The sequence below is a fragment of the Ambystoma mexicanum genome, chromosome 9 (genome assembly GCF_040938575.1).
Source record: "Ambystoma mexicanum isolate Mex_15411 chromosome 9, UKY_AmexF1_1, whole genome shotgun sequence".
In the NCBI taxonomy this organism is placed as follows: domain Eukaryota; kingdom Metazoa; phylum Chordata; class Amphibia; order Caudata; family Ambystomatidae; genus Ambystoma; species Ambystoma mexicanum.
The window spans coordinates 836,031,801-836,046,202 of record NC_090931.1 but is presented as its reverse complement, the minus strand read 5'-3'; the positions used below and the strand labels follow the sequence as shown (position 1 = coordinate 836,046,202).

The following is a 14,402-nucleotide window of genomic DNA, read 5'->3' as shown; positions in this document are numbered from 1 at the left end:
GTGGCCCCAATGAGCACTGTAAAATCACAAAACGACCACTCTCACACCCCACACCCCTTCCAACATTACCATGCTAGCAGTAGAAGTAGCTGTTCTGTATGCAGGCCTACTACTTGAAGGGAGGCAGAGGATGCGACGGAGGCGTTGGAGGAGAAGGAGGGCCATCATGGCCCTGCAAAACAACAATGTCCAGCAGGTTGCAGCCCGCAGGCAGCCACCTGTACCATGCATAAGGGCCACACCCTTCAACGTGAGCCAAACCCAGATCCACACCATGTACCACCTAGACAGGGTCACCATCACAAACATGGTCACTTTGTTCCCAGTCACGGTATTTGCAGGACAGCTGTTACTGGTGCCGTTGTTGGTGCCGTTGTTGCTGGATTCAGAGTCACCGGCACCAAGGACGGCAGTGTTGGCATGCCGTTTCCACTGTTTCTGGAATGCAGAAATGTGCGTGCACAACAACACATAATCATCCAGAGATTCCAGTATCATGGACACGGTGGCACCGGCATGCCGGAAACGCTGATTTCTTACCGGCATTCTTTTAATGAGGCCCAATGGGTTTCTGTTCGAAATTGTTTAATATCTTCATAGGCGTGGCACAGCCATGGCCAGTACTTATGCGAATCTCATGATGGGTTGGTGGGAAGCCACATTCTTGAGTGATATTGTGAAAGGAGCTTTTTCTGAGCAAATTTTAGCCTGGTGGAGGTACATCGATGATGTGTTTGTGATATGGAAAGGGACTGAGCTAGATTGGTCCAATTTTGTCAAAAGGTTCAATGAGAACACAGTGGGCCTCATCACGAGTTTGGAGGTAGCCATGCGGTTTTTACCAGCATGGCTACCCTCAAACTCCGGTCCGGGTCCCGAAAAATGGGAATTACCGGGCCATTCCGACCTTTGCGGGCCCGGTAATTCCCATTCGCGGGACCCGGACCCGGTACGTCCCAATTCCCATTTGAGCCCTTATAGGGCTCAATGGGAATGGGGAGGGTGGTAACAACGGCTCCGTTAATAACGGGACCGTTGCTACCATCCAGTTCTGCTAGCGGGTGCCGCTCTGCATGCCTGGTCTGACCAGGCGTACAGAGCAGCCCCTCGAGCAGAACTTGTAATGTGGCAGTAGAGTGATAACGGCGCCGGCAGCACTACCGGCACCATTATCACTCTACTGCCAGGGTCGTAATGAGGCCCAGTGAATCTGGTGTTCAACGAAAATCACAGTTACAGTGAGATAGTCTATCTCGATGTGACTGTAACTTTGGATATATTTGGGCTACACACATCTGTGTTAGAAAAAAATCACCAGTTCCAGTCTCCCACTCCACGCCACTGGTGGTCATCCGGTGAGTTACAAAAGGAGCATACCCTATGGCGAATTTGTACACTATCGTAAGAACTCTTCAGATACCAACCAATTTGACAGATGCTGCTCTCAAGTCTCGCATAACTTTTTGAAGCGAGGTTACAGCACGGGTGTCATTGACAGCGCTTATGTCAAGGCAAAATCAATTCATCGTGAAGATTTACTGTCCATGAACAGATTGATGGGGCAGACTAAGAGTCAGGCTCCTTGTCTGATTATCACGTATGGCAGTTCCTCGCACAGTGAGAGGAAAAGTGTGCAGTGACACTGGCCTGTGCTCATGATGGACAAAGATTTGCCCTTCCTATTGGCATCCCGCCCGATCTTGACATTCAGATGAGCACCCTCATTAAAAGATAAACCCGTCAAGTGTTTTTTGCACCCCCAGTCTAGGATTGCCACTCATTCCACCTGATTGTACTCTCTACCCTTGGGTTTTGTTAAATGCCATAAATGTAAAGTGTGTACCCATGCTAATTCTACATGCATCCTATCACTGCTGTATCCTGTGCCATTAAGCAGCTCATTACGTGTGACACTACATTTGTGGTTTATGTACTTTGCTGCCCCTGCGGTAAGCGGTACGTGAGTAGCACCACATGCAAATTAAAGATCAGAATCATCCAACACCTGAGGGCCATTAAGACATCTGACGCCTCTTACCCAAGCATTTCAAAGAACATCAGAAGAATAATGCTAAGCTGTTAACTTTCTTTGGGGTTGCTCATGTACCGACTAGTCCGAGAGGGGGTGACCGAGTCCTTTGGCTGCGACAGATAGAGACCAAATTCATTTTGGATTTTGACACCAAGGTTCCTTTGGGTCATAATATAGATGAAGAATTATACACCTTCATAGGAGTGTAGTCTAGTGATTGTCTGTGTTTTTTTCTCTCTATGTTCCAAAATGTTCCCATCAGTGTATTGTTCTGATTTGCCTGTTTTCAGGTGTCTTTACAAATCCATGTTTTGGTTTTGATGCTTGTTCTTGATGCTTGTACTTACTCTTTAGTGCTTTTTCCTGGTGTTCTGTTTTCTACTTCAATTCTTCTGTGTGCATCTCATTGGCACAATTTAGTTTTGTTATTTTGGTTTTCCTTTGACTCTCTTGTTTATTTCACAACTACAAACATTTGTTTTTGCCATTAGGCTGCAGTGGGTTCTTTTCTAAAGTGTACCTTTATTTCACCTTGTGTGGAGCTACCATTTTGGGCTTATCTTTTGGTTAGGTATGAGTATTATGGGTCAACAGCTTTGTCTTACCGGTACATTCTATCTGGGCTTTCTTGTTCTTTGGCATACGGGGAGGAGGTGTATACATCCATTTGGGTATTCATTTGATAGCCACTGCATTATGCCTTTTATTCACAGATTCTATTGTGTATTAGCACTTTAATTAATGTTTGCCGTCAGCCTATTTTGGAAAATTGTCGGCACTATGCACTTTACCAGCCATTACGGTTAGCATTTGTGGCTTGTGCCCTTGTATTATCTTTTCTGATTTTCAGTGAGTCTTATTCTGCTGCATGCACACACACTTTAATGCCACTTTGGCTTTTATTGTTGACTGTATTTGTACTTCATGACCATTGAATTTTAATGGGTGAAACCCTGCAGCTTGCACTTGCACTTTTACAATGTGCGTTCATTACTTTGTCGATTCCATATATATTATGATGAAATTTGTACCAGCAAAACTCTTCCTTTTATCAATATGCTGAGAACTGCACTCATTTTATCCACTTTGTCCTTTGTCTAGTTTGTTTGTTCCAACTTGTCAGTATGTTTCCAACATTTGTTTTTCCCTATTCAGGTCCCAACACACTCCAAGATGTCTGCCACTGTGACACATTGTCTGACCTGAACAAGGGACTGTGCCATAGCCATGGTAGAAGCACTCTGTGATCTATTTACTGTGTACTCACCCCGCAGCCATTGTGTGACCGAGCGTTCTGCAAGCGTGAAACGCTTTACCTTTTTTCCCTTGTGCCCTATGCATGCTGTGCTTTGCTTTTACTAATAAAAAAGTTCCAAGCCATTCCATCTTGGTCGTTTTTTCTACTTCACGGCATCCTGTTTAAACCACCAAAAACTTAAAAGTCTAAAAACATCAGAAATAATAGTGTTAGGTAACAGCATAAAAGTTATTAATGTATTCAACACAATATAATAAAAGGAAATATCATGTTAACCTTAATTCATCCTGTTTTTGTCTTGCAATATTTTGTTTTTGCTTTAAAATGCTTTATATTGAAAGTATTCTAATGTGTTGTGTGAATATTTGTTTCTAATAAAAAAGTAACTGTTTTTATTTGTTTTGAATGCATATTACATTTGTGCTGCTTTTGTAATATTTACACTTTGCATTATTTACTAATTTAAATTTAGCATACATATTACAAGCTTGCATTTTTTATGCATGCTGTAATGACTATAAATATTGTGTATATACTATTTGTAGAAGTAAATGTTACTAAGCTTTTACAGTATATATTGTAATACTTGTTTAGTGTATGTTTTCTTTTTGTAATTTTATGTTTATTGTTAGTAAAGTATATGTATTTACAATTATGTCATGTACCCTGTTAATTGATATTGTTGTATATGCAAAGTTTGACACTTGAATGCTTATGTACATTCTGTTATTGTCGATTTTTTTCTATTATACTGTGTAGTTTTTTATTTAGAATTGTTTGAAGGCATTATGCTTGTGTACATTATATTTTGAAATTATTATGTAGTAATTTTGCATTACAAACATATTTTATACTTTCTTTTAACATATATTATAGGTCTAAAGTTTATGTACTTTTGAAGGATTTTACATTTTATAGGATTACTTGTTTATGTGTGAAAGTGTTATAATTTTATATTATACTGTATGCTTTTAAGTGTAGGGCTGAGTTAAGGTTGCCATGATATTTGATTTTAATGTAATATATTTTAAAAAGTATTAATAAAGTTTATGTTGTTACCTTAATGTTATTATTTCTGAAGCCTGTGGGACAAGGGCCCGGGATGTTGCGCTCCTGCATCCCGCTCCTGCCTGCATTGACACAGGAGCGCCTCCATAGTTGGATCCTCATCAGGCCACGCCCCTTTCCATCTCAAGTGCTGCAGCCCGGGCCCGCCAGGGTGAAGCCTGCGGGACAAGGGTGTGGGGTGTTGAGTTCCCGCAGGGGTATTCCACGACAGAAGGGTGAGCGGCGAACAAATTAGGTGGAGAAGTTCAAGTCCAAGCATTGGATATTGCAACCGAGGAACCACATTGAAAAGCATACCATGAGGTGAGAGGAAGAGACTGGGTTGAGCTTGGGGATCGAAGTGTGGTGATTGTCTGTTCCAATCCCAGCATGTGGATTCTATTTAATACTTTGAGGGAGCTGCTGGAGCGCTCCTCCCCTCTCCCACTCCTTATACCCTTACCATAATCAGCTAATTCCCTAGCTAACTATGCAAGCAGGTGCAGAGCCCAAGCGCAAGATCCTAACTGTGAGTCTAAAACTGGGAGCTTGTCCCCTTCGACATGGTGCATAGTGTGACATTAAGACTGATACTGTTTTTGCAGAAAACGTCTGCAGCCCAGTCAAATTCACAGGAGAGGCTTATTTCCTGATCAAAGACTTCCACCAATTCCTGCGGTCTAACCAGGTTGTTTTGGGTGGAGCATCAAACAAACTAGGAGTTCACCAAGGAGGAGAGTCAATTTGCAGTTATGGGGATTTAATTGGTGCATTTCCCAGGGAAAATCTTACAGCCAAAATCCAAGTTGAATCGCCAACAAATGAAGGCCTGCTGATTACCTTAGGTCCCCTTATCTGCCATGGTAATGTTACTGACATAGACAAAGTCATTGACAGAGGAAAGGATTTTTTGTCAACAACTTTGGACGAAACCTCCCCGTACCATAAACCTTCTGTCACCCTTCCGGTCTCTACTAATGTGTCTATCCTCCAGCCTGCTAGCCATGAGACAGAGCAACGTTTAGTACCCGTACCAAAGGTGGGAGACGTTAGATCGGCCCTTTCCACAAGCTGTTACACTTCCTGTATACAGGGGCGGGGGTTCGCTATTCAAGAAGAACTATGAGAGCAATTGCTTGGTCTCTGAGATTTCGTCTGTGGCTGTGCCGGGGCCAAACCAAGTGGGCAATAATCTGCTCACATCTGCAGAGAAAGCTAACCCCCTGGACCTAATGACCCGAATGTATGTGGAGACCGATGATGTGCTTGGAGTGTGAATTTATTTGATTAATATGTGCTCAGGGAATAGCTCCTTTCTCGGTCTAACCCCACTTAGGGGCTCTAAGCAAACCAGCTGATGTATTCGACCTAAATCCAACCCATTTGCCAAGCAGGACCGCACTGTCCAAGGATGCAACTGCCAACAAGTACTCTTTGAACTTCCAGGCATAAAAAAAACTGCTATTGGTCCTGATAGAAGTGCAGGGGAGGGGAGGAGGGGATTCACGCAGGAGCCCTGCACTGGTCCATTTGAAGTTAAGAGCGTCTCACAACCTACCCCGGAATGTCCAGAGAAGTTAGACACATATGGCACACTGATCCCTGAAGATAAGGCTGACTTCCATAAAGCTGATGCCATGAGACAACCCCAGACCTCTACCCACTGTGAGCCCTATGCCGACACGACAGCGATACTGCACCAGGATGAACAACCTGTCCAGCAGTACACATCGAGGGAAGCCATTAAGGTCCCCAATGCCAACACCAAGGATACTAAATGGGGGTCCGGGACATGAACAGAGTGGGAATTCAAGGCACGAGTATAGCTGATAATACAAAAAATAGACCTGGTTCTAGAGTATGTATGACCGGATGCTGAGATCATAGAGGGCAAAGGGGGGGTACTGTATTTCTTCATGGGGTGTTCAAATTACCTCCTAACCAGCAAGAACCAAGGTACGCACTTACAAACAAATGCTTGTGTTGGGTTTTGTTTTGTAAGGGGCTGTGCTTTTGTGACCAGGGAAGCCATAGCAAGCTGTCATAGAGTGTGCAACGAGGATGGCAGTCCCTGTGATTCTGTCAAGTTGGAATTGGAATTCTGGGACAAAAGAGTGGCCAAAGGTGTTCTGGGCAGAGCAAGGAGTTATGCCCAGCCTGGAAACAGCAGGATTGTAATCAGTCCCTATCCCCATTTTAGAAGGCCCAACCTATCTAGACACATCTGTCTTAATTCTGTATTATCATGTGTGAATTTAACACCACTGGAGAAATGTTTAAATGGTAATCATTGCAGCTTTTAGGTCTGAGGGGTTCAGAATCGCCACATGCAATAAAAAGGGGACACCTCCTCCTCCGAACTATTGAGCCTCATTGTGATTGTAGGACTTGGGGGGTGACAGCCAATGCTACACTGATCTCCCCCCTTTTTGTTTCTTCCTTTTTCTATGTGACTCATTGCCAAAATTAAGTAAATGTTTTGTTGTGTTTGGATGTACTTTGATGGCTTGATGGCCAAATAAAGTTATTTGATGATGATTACTTCTGATGTTTGTACATTTGTGATGGTCTAACCTTAACTCTTTTGTAAAAAAAAAGAAATGTTAAATTTAACGGTTACGTGATCATTGATTTTGAGTGTTTGTTGTAATACTAGCGTGTCTTGTAAGAGCATGTAGTATAAACATATGTAAGGCATAAGAGCATGTTTGTTAACAGCGCGTGGCATAAGTGTATGTGTCGTTGGTGCATTTGTTGCAAGCTCCTGTGTTGTAAAACCGTGTGCCATAAGATTGTGTGTTGTATATGTTGAAGAAGCACATATTGTAGGAGCACGTGTTGTAGGAGGAGTATTATAGGAGCATGTGTCATAACAGTGTGTTATAAGAGTGTGTGTCGTCAGATGGCGTGTTATGGGAGAATGTATCCTAGGAGTGTGTATGTGTATAGTAGGAGCACGCGTAGCAGCTGCATGTGTCATAGCAGCATGTGTTTTAGGAGTGCATGCTATAGGAGTGTGTCATAAGAGTGTGTGGTTAGTGTGCATAATAAGAGGGTGTGTGTTTGGAACAAGTGGCGTAAGAGCACATGTCATACATCAACATGTTATGTGCAGTTTGCGTGTGCTTGCCATCGGACCATGTATTATAGGAGTGTGTGCTGCAGGAGCGCATGTTATGGCAGTGCATGTCGTAGGAGTGTCTGTCATTAGAGTGTTTGTCATAAGAGTGCAGTGAGTGTGTGTCATAAGAGTGTGTGAGAGGAGCGTGGATCGTACAAGCATGTGTTGTAGAAGCATGTGTCGTAGAAGCACGTGTCGTAGGTGCATGTATCCTTGGTGCATGTGTTAGGACATGGGAGAGCACTTGTCATATGTCTACATGTTATGTGTATTAAGCGTGGGCGTATTAGGTGCCCGTGTCGCAGGAGCATGTTATTAGTGTTCATATACACAATGTTAATATCACAAATGTACAAGTAGGGTTTTAATATAAAAAAGTATCTCCATTCTGCTCATGCATTGTATGCCTTCTAAAGTGTACATTTTCGTACAAAAAGTGCACATTTTCATATTGAAAGTATACATTTATTCCATCACTTTAAAACTGACATCAAAGTCAGCTGTCACTTGCCTTTGATGTGAGTTTTTAGATGTTCAGTGGATAATGTATGAACAGTAAAACTCATATGCTCTGTGTACAGTTCGTATGACTTGCCTTTGATGTGAGTTCTCTGCGTACAGTTCGTATGAAATATGCACATTCATTTGGCGCATGCGTCATACATAGATGACTTTCCAATTATTAATATCTCAAAATTGCCCAAGTCGATTTTTAAGTGCACCAATGGAAGCAAAAATCTAGGCATCTGCAAAAAATTAGGAAACTCGAAGCTGCCAATTTTGAGATATGTGGGACAAAAGCTGTTCAAAACATGATCAAAGTAAACATTTGTTAAACTATGAGGCCTTTGCATGCACAAGCAAATGCTTCAAAATAATACTCTGGAATATTTTCAGATGTGTTCATGCAAGAGTTTGAAAGTTATTAATAAACGCCATAGAAATTTCGTCCTAACACACACACATACTACATGGTCGATAATAGTGACCCTGTATTTATGGTTAAATTGCCTTTCCCATAGGAAGAGAAGTTTTGGGTCGGCTTACAATTGTGGCGCCATTTCGATGAATCTGCACAAAACTTTGCAAAAAACGTATAGACCCGACATAATTTTTTGCTAAGTGTTTTGCAATTTCGTCAAGGGGTGGAGGGTTGGGGGAGACTTATGAAGAAGGAGCCCAAAACTCTTGAAATCTGGATAGACATGAATGGAAACATTTTTGCTTGCGGCTACAGCACAAACCGCTGGTTGTATTTGCACCAAACGTGCGTGTGGAGCAGTGGCCTGTTCCCAAAGGCGTGCTTTTACAAATTTGGTGTTAATCCATCCAGTAATTTCTTTTAAATGTCCAAAAAGTAGGTAAAAAGAACGTGTGATATCTCGGTTCGGTCTGCAGACTCACTTCCTGGTTCGGTGCCTTTGTATGTCTCTAGACCAATCAGGGAGCCGCGTAACTATCGTAGACATTGTACGCAGATTGGTCAATTCAGCAATGAGAGTTGCGTCAAAAGTTATGAAATGGACGCCATGTTGGATTTGAGAACTGTGCCCGTAGTCCACGAATATTGGGGGTCAAACAAATGAAACAATCCCTGGGGAGGTAAGGTGTCATGAGAACCCGATGGGATATGTCCACAAAAAACCTGAAAATCGGGTGTATTTTCTTCTCAGATGTTCTTGGGTATTGCTGTGATGTTTGCGAACTTGACAAATGTTCAAGCACATACATGCACATGTGTACATTACATAGTCGGTGAAGAACAGTTGTTGGACGGCTGTAAAATTGGCTTAAACGAAACTGCATGAAATTTTGCAATAAAAATAGGGACCCAATTTTGAATGTCTGGTGCTGTTTTCGCCAAGAGCAGGCGAAATTGGAGAGGGGCTCCCACAATGTATGGATGGCTTATAACTTTGGCACCATTTGGCGAATCTGCACAAAGGTTTGCACACAGATTACTGACCCACCTTTGAATGTTTGTGCAAAGTTTGAAGGGATTTTGTTAAGAGGGGGTCCAAAACCTTTCAAAATCATGATAGGCTTGAATGGGAAAAATTATTCTGCTTGCGGCTAAAGCTAGAAGTGCTGAACGAGTTTGCAGCAAACCTGCGTGAGGAGCACCGGCATGGTCCCGAAAGCATGCTTTTGCAAATCTGTCCTGTGTTTTATTTTTTCAAAAGTGTCCAAATTTAGGTACAAAAAATTGTGATATAACTTTAGTGTCTGGGCTATGGGCGTGGCCCCCGGCAAGGACAAAAGTCTACTGTGATTTGCCTATTGGATCCTGCAGCATGGCCAAAGCCCATGCCCCAATGATTGGGGATACTAGCCATGGCTGCAAGCCATGAAATTGGCCATTGGTCACATTATGGTGGTTCAGTGGACACTGGAACAGGATTCAGGCTGGTTGTAGTGGATTGCAAGGGTGGTTGGTGGGGTCAGGGTTATGGTCAAGGCTCATGACTTAGGCAATTCAACTGTGACTTGCATCTCAAGAATGCGCTGCTGAAAATGACACACATCAGAATGCGCCTCAAAAAATATGTTTGTTAAAGGTTTATAGTCCTTTCATATATACGTTAAAAGAGGAACCATTAATGACTTCAATACAGTGTTGTAGTATGAAGAAACATTTTCACTTATGAAAACCATTGAAATTCAGTGAAAAACGTTAAAGGGACGTTATGGTTAAGTTGCACTAATGAAAACCTATGAAATTCACTAAAAGAACTTTGTTAAAGGGACGTTATGGTTAAGTTGCAGTGATAAAAACAAATGAAATTCATTGATTGAAAAAAACATTTTAAAGGGACTTTATGGTTGCAAGGTAAAATTGAAAAAACAAAGACATTGGGCCTCATTAAAACCCTGGCGTTAAGGGGTTAACGGCGCCGTAAAAGGCTGCAGCGCCGTTAAACCCTTAACGCCAGATTCCCACTTTAACGCCTGCTTTTTGCAGGCGTTAAAGTCCATCCCGCTAAGGGACCTTGGTGCTAATTACGGCACCGTAATTTACGGTGCCGTAATTAGCGCCTTCCCCATTCCCATTGAGCCCTATAGGTCAAAAATGGGAATGGGGAAGGGGCCATGGTGAATGGGGATTTACCGCCCCGCCAACCTTGGAATGGGGCGGTAAATCCGCCATGGCGGAATCCGGCATGGACCATGGTGCTAATAGCACCATGGTCCAACGCCAGGGTTGTAATGAGGCCCATTAACCAGTTTTGGAACTCGCGCCACCGTCATGCACTGCTAAAACTAACACTTAGGACATCAAAGGTGACATCACAAATGGCATCAAGTTATGGTTGCATTGCATGCAATAACAGACAAATATTTTTGATTTTTCTTTTACATCAACCAAAACCTACCTTTAAGAACGTTTTTTTCAATTAATTTCATAGGTTTTTATTGGTGCAATTTAGCCATAACGTCCCTTTAACAAAGTTGTTTCAGTGAATACATAAATATATATTAGAGGTGTATCGAACTTTGGCTTCAAGTAAGTATTTAGGAGAATCCCATCTGAAAACAGCTACTAGGTTCTAGCCTAAAAGTGTCTTTGCTATTCGGCTTGCAGTATATGTTGTGTTCTTATTTGAATGCAATGTAATAACTCAGAGAGATAAATATGGAGGGTGAATTGCAAAGAAGATCAAATTAAATATTATCTGACAGCATTCCTGATTATATTTCAGACTACAGTGCATATGTTTGTGGAGTAGTGAGGATGAGTGAGAGGTAAGCATAATTTGCTTCTATGGGAAATGCTCATGGACAAACATAAATAATTCCCAGCAGCAGATAGTGAAGACCAGTAGGACTGAGGTAGTCAGCTCTATGTAAGGCAGTGCTTCCACCAAAGAGGCCTCCAAGCGAAACGTAATTTTGTGAAAATTGCCCCAAGTCCCCTGTGGGCCAGTCTAAAAGAGGGAGCACAGAGAAATAAGTGTGAGGACTCTGTTTATATTGGACATAGTCAGAGAAGTAAGTTCTGTTGATGTAATTGGTGAAACCGTTATAACCGGAGAATGTTTAGAAATTGGACGACTTCCCAAAAGTATGGATGCCGCTTCTAGGTCAACTTCAGTGGGGCAAATCAATTACATGTGAAGCCTCTCACTTCATTTCAAAAACTCAGGACATCCTGTCCTCCCTCTCCTCCTATCACCTCCCCCCTCTATTCTCTGCCCTTCCGCTGGCCCTTCTGCAGCCACCCCTCCTCTCTCCTTCTCTGCCTTTCCCCTTTTTTCTGCTGACGAGGTCAATCTATGAAAGTCTCATCAAAACAGGTCCACCCCTGTTCCTCAAGACTATCAAGGACCACATCGACTCCTTGGCTCCTGCCCTTGCTGACTTCTGCAATCACTCCTTCGCCAGTGGAGTCTTCCCATCCCCTCTCAAGCACTCCCTTGTGCACCCCCTTCTTAAGAAACCTTCTTCCGACCCTTCCTGCCCAGCTAACTATCGCCCAATCTCTATCACTCCCTTCCTGGGCAAACTCCTGGAGAAACTGGCCATCTCCCAGCTTAATCTCCATGCTGAATCTGTTGGTAGTCTTCATGACCATCAGTCTGGCTTCAGAGCTGCCAGAAGCACGGAAACTGCTCTCCTGAACATCCGTGAGGACCTGCTCTCGAATCTTGACTCTAACATTCCATGTGTTCTCATTTTGCTTGATCTCTCTTCTGCCTTTGATACTGTCAACCATACCATCCTGCTCAACCCTCTCTGTGATAACCTGGCTATCATTGGTCAGGCTCTGGCGTGGCTGACCTCTTTCCTCTCCAATCGACCCTCCCAGGTCCAACTGGGGTCTTTCCTCTCTGACATCTTTTTCTCTACCTGTGGTGTCCCCCAGGGATGTAACCTCTCTCCCTGGCTGTTCAACCAGTATCTGGCACTTCTCGCCCACCGCATCGCCGCTCTCTGCCCCAACTTTCAGTGCTATGCGGATGATACCCAGCTCATTTTCAGGCTACCCTCGGCCTCCTCTTCTCCTTCCCTCATCTCTGACAGTCTTTCTGCTATCCAGGAATGGTGTGCCGCCAACGACCTCTGCCTTAATGCCAGTAAGACTGAGATTCTACTCATCAGAACACCCACTCCCTCCTTCCCTGCAGCTCTCTGGCCGGCCTCTCTGGGCCCTCTTCCTGCTCTTACCTGCAAGGCTAAAAACCTTGGGGTCATCTTCGACTCCACACTCTCCTTCTCTCCTCACATATCCGACGTCTCTAAGAAGTCACACTACCAGCCACACCTCCTCAGAGGTATCCTACCTTTCCTCTCCTTCCCCCAGAAGCTCACTGTCTCTAGAGCCCTGGTTCTCTCGAAGCTGGACTACTGTAACAGCCTCTATCTAAATCTGCCCGCCTCTACTCTCAGCCCTTTGCAACTCATCCAGAACAGGACTGCGAGACTTGTCCTTGGCCTCAAGCCCAGGGACCGTATCTCTCCAGGACTGAAATCACTGCACTGGCTCCCAGTGACTGCGAGGATCAAGTTCAAAACCCTCTGCATTGTCCACAAGGCCGTCCGGGGCCTTTGGCCAAAATACCTTCAACTCTCTCTTCCTAAATATCTTCCTTCTCGAGGTCTTCGCTCATCCGCCTCCAACTCCCTCAGGGTCAACCGCTTCTCCAAACAACGAGTTGGGGGCAGATCTCTCTCCGCTGCAGGGGCCTCCCTCTGGAACAGCCTTCCTGCCTCCCTGAAACTTGAGGAGAACCATCTCCGGTTCCAGAAGCACCTCAAAACCTTCCTCTTTGCCTCCGCTTTCTCTCCACCTCTCCCCTGCTAATACTACTGAAACTGCACTGAATCTGCAACTGGGCCACTCACTGTTCTCGGTCCTTGGCCCAGCCACTCTCCCCTGCACTGCCTCCCTGGCAACCCCTGCACTACGGGACTGTGTCTGTATCCCTACAGCCCCCCTTCCCAGCACTTGTCTGTACTTACTTCGCACTTGCCACCAGCTGGCCCTTGTTATTTATCCTGTATGCTGTATGCTAATAACCCTATACTGCACTTTCCCCTCTCCCTTTCCCCCTTGCACTTTTCCCTTCCCCTCTACCCTTTGCACTTGCGCGATCTGAATGACACCTGGCCTAGTAGGATCGTGTCTGTCTCCCCTTGTTCCCCCCCTGCCTCGTCGCGCCTTGAAACACTTGTGTATAGGCGCGTTACAAATGCCATATCATATCATATCATATATCATATCATATCATAGCAGTGCAACATGTGGCCGATATTTGTCAACTCATTTTGGCCTCTTTGGGAAATTTATGGATTAACATTACAGGCCATTCTGCACCAAAAGGAAAGGTGTGAGAAATGAGAGCACTTTTCTGTATTGACAGGGAGACAGAGAACACTGCATCTGTTGGTATTTTGGGTGGGTGGGTTGAAAAGGGAGAGAAATAGGAAAAGATACAGCCTAATTACAAGTTTGGCGGTACAGAAAAAAATGTGTGGTGACATGGCAGTAATGGAATTACTGCAGCTTTCCTGCATCACTGAACTCTGAGTTTGGAGGTGAAGTGCTTGTGGTAACTCCTCCTCTTTACCTGCAAAGAAAAATTGCACGATTTTTAAGTGCACTAATATGTTGGAGGTAAATCCTCCAGTTTAACTCCAAAAAAATCATTGGAGTTACAGCTGAGGAATAGCAGTAAATCCACAAATTTCAATTAAGTCCAATGGTCTCCAAAAATGGGGATTAACACTGGTTTTTCACCACTTGTAATTGAACGTTAAAGCCTCCAGACCCAATAGTAGTAGCCAGAAATGAAATAGGGAGTAAGTCCATGGAAAAATAGTAAAAATATCACCAAGCTTATTCATGATTAGGCCCTTCCAGTAATGCATCCTCTAGTGTGGTGGGAAGGAAGCATGGTAAGTGTACGTGAAATGAGGTTTGGTGGAAGTCAGCAAGAGCAGAA

The 14,402-nt window shown here is 43.8% G+C and overlaps 1 protein-coding gene across 21 annotated transcripts in view; it reads right to left on the bottom strand.

The window, feature by feature from the left end:
• The window catches only part of UNC80 (unc-80 homolog, NALCN channel complex subunit), a 3,486,058-nt gene that overhangs the window by 1,062,666 nt on the left and 2,408,990 nt on the right, over window positions 1-14,402 (bottom strand). The gene's annotated exons all lie outside the window — the stretch shown is intronic.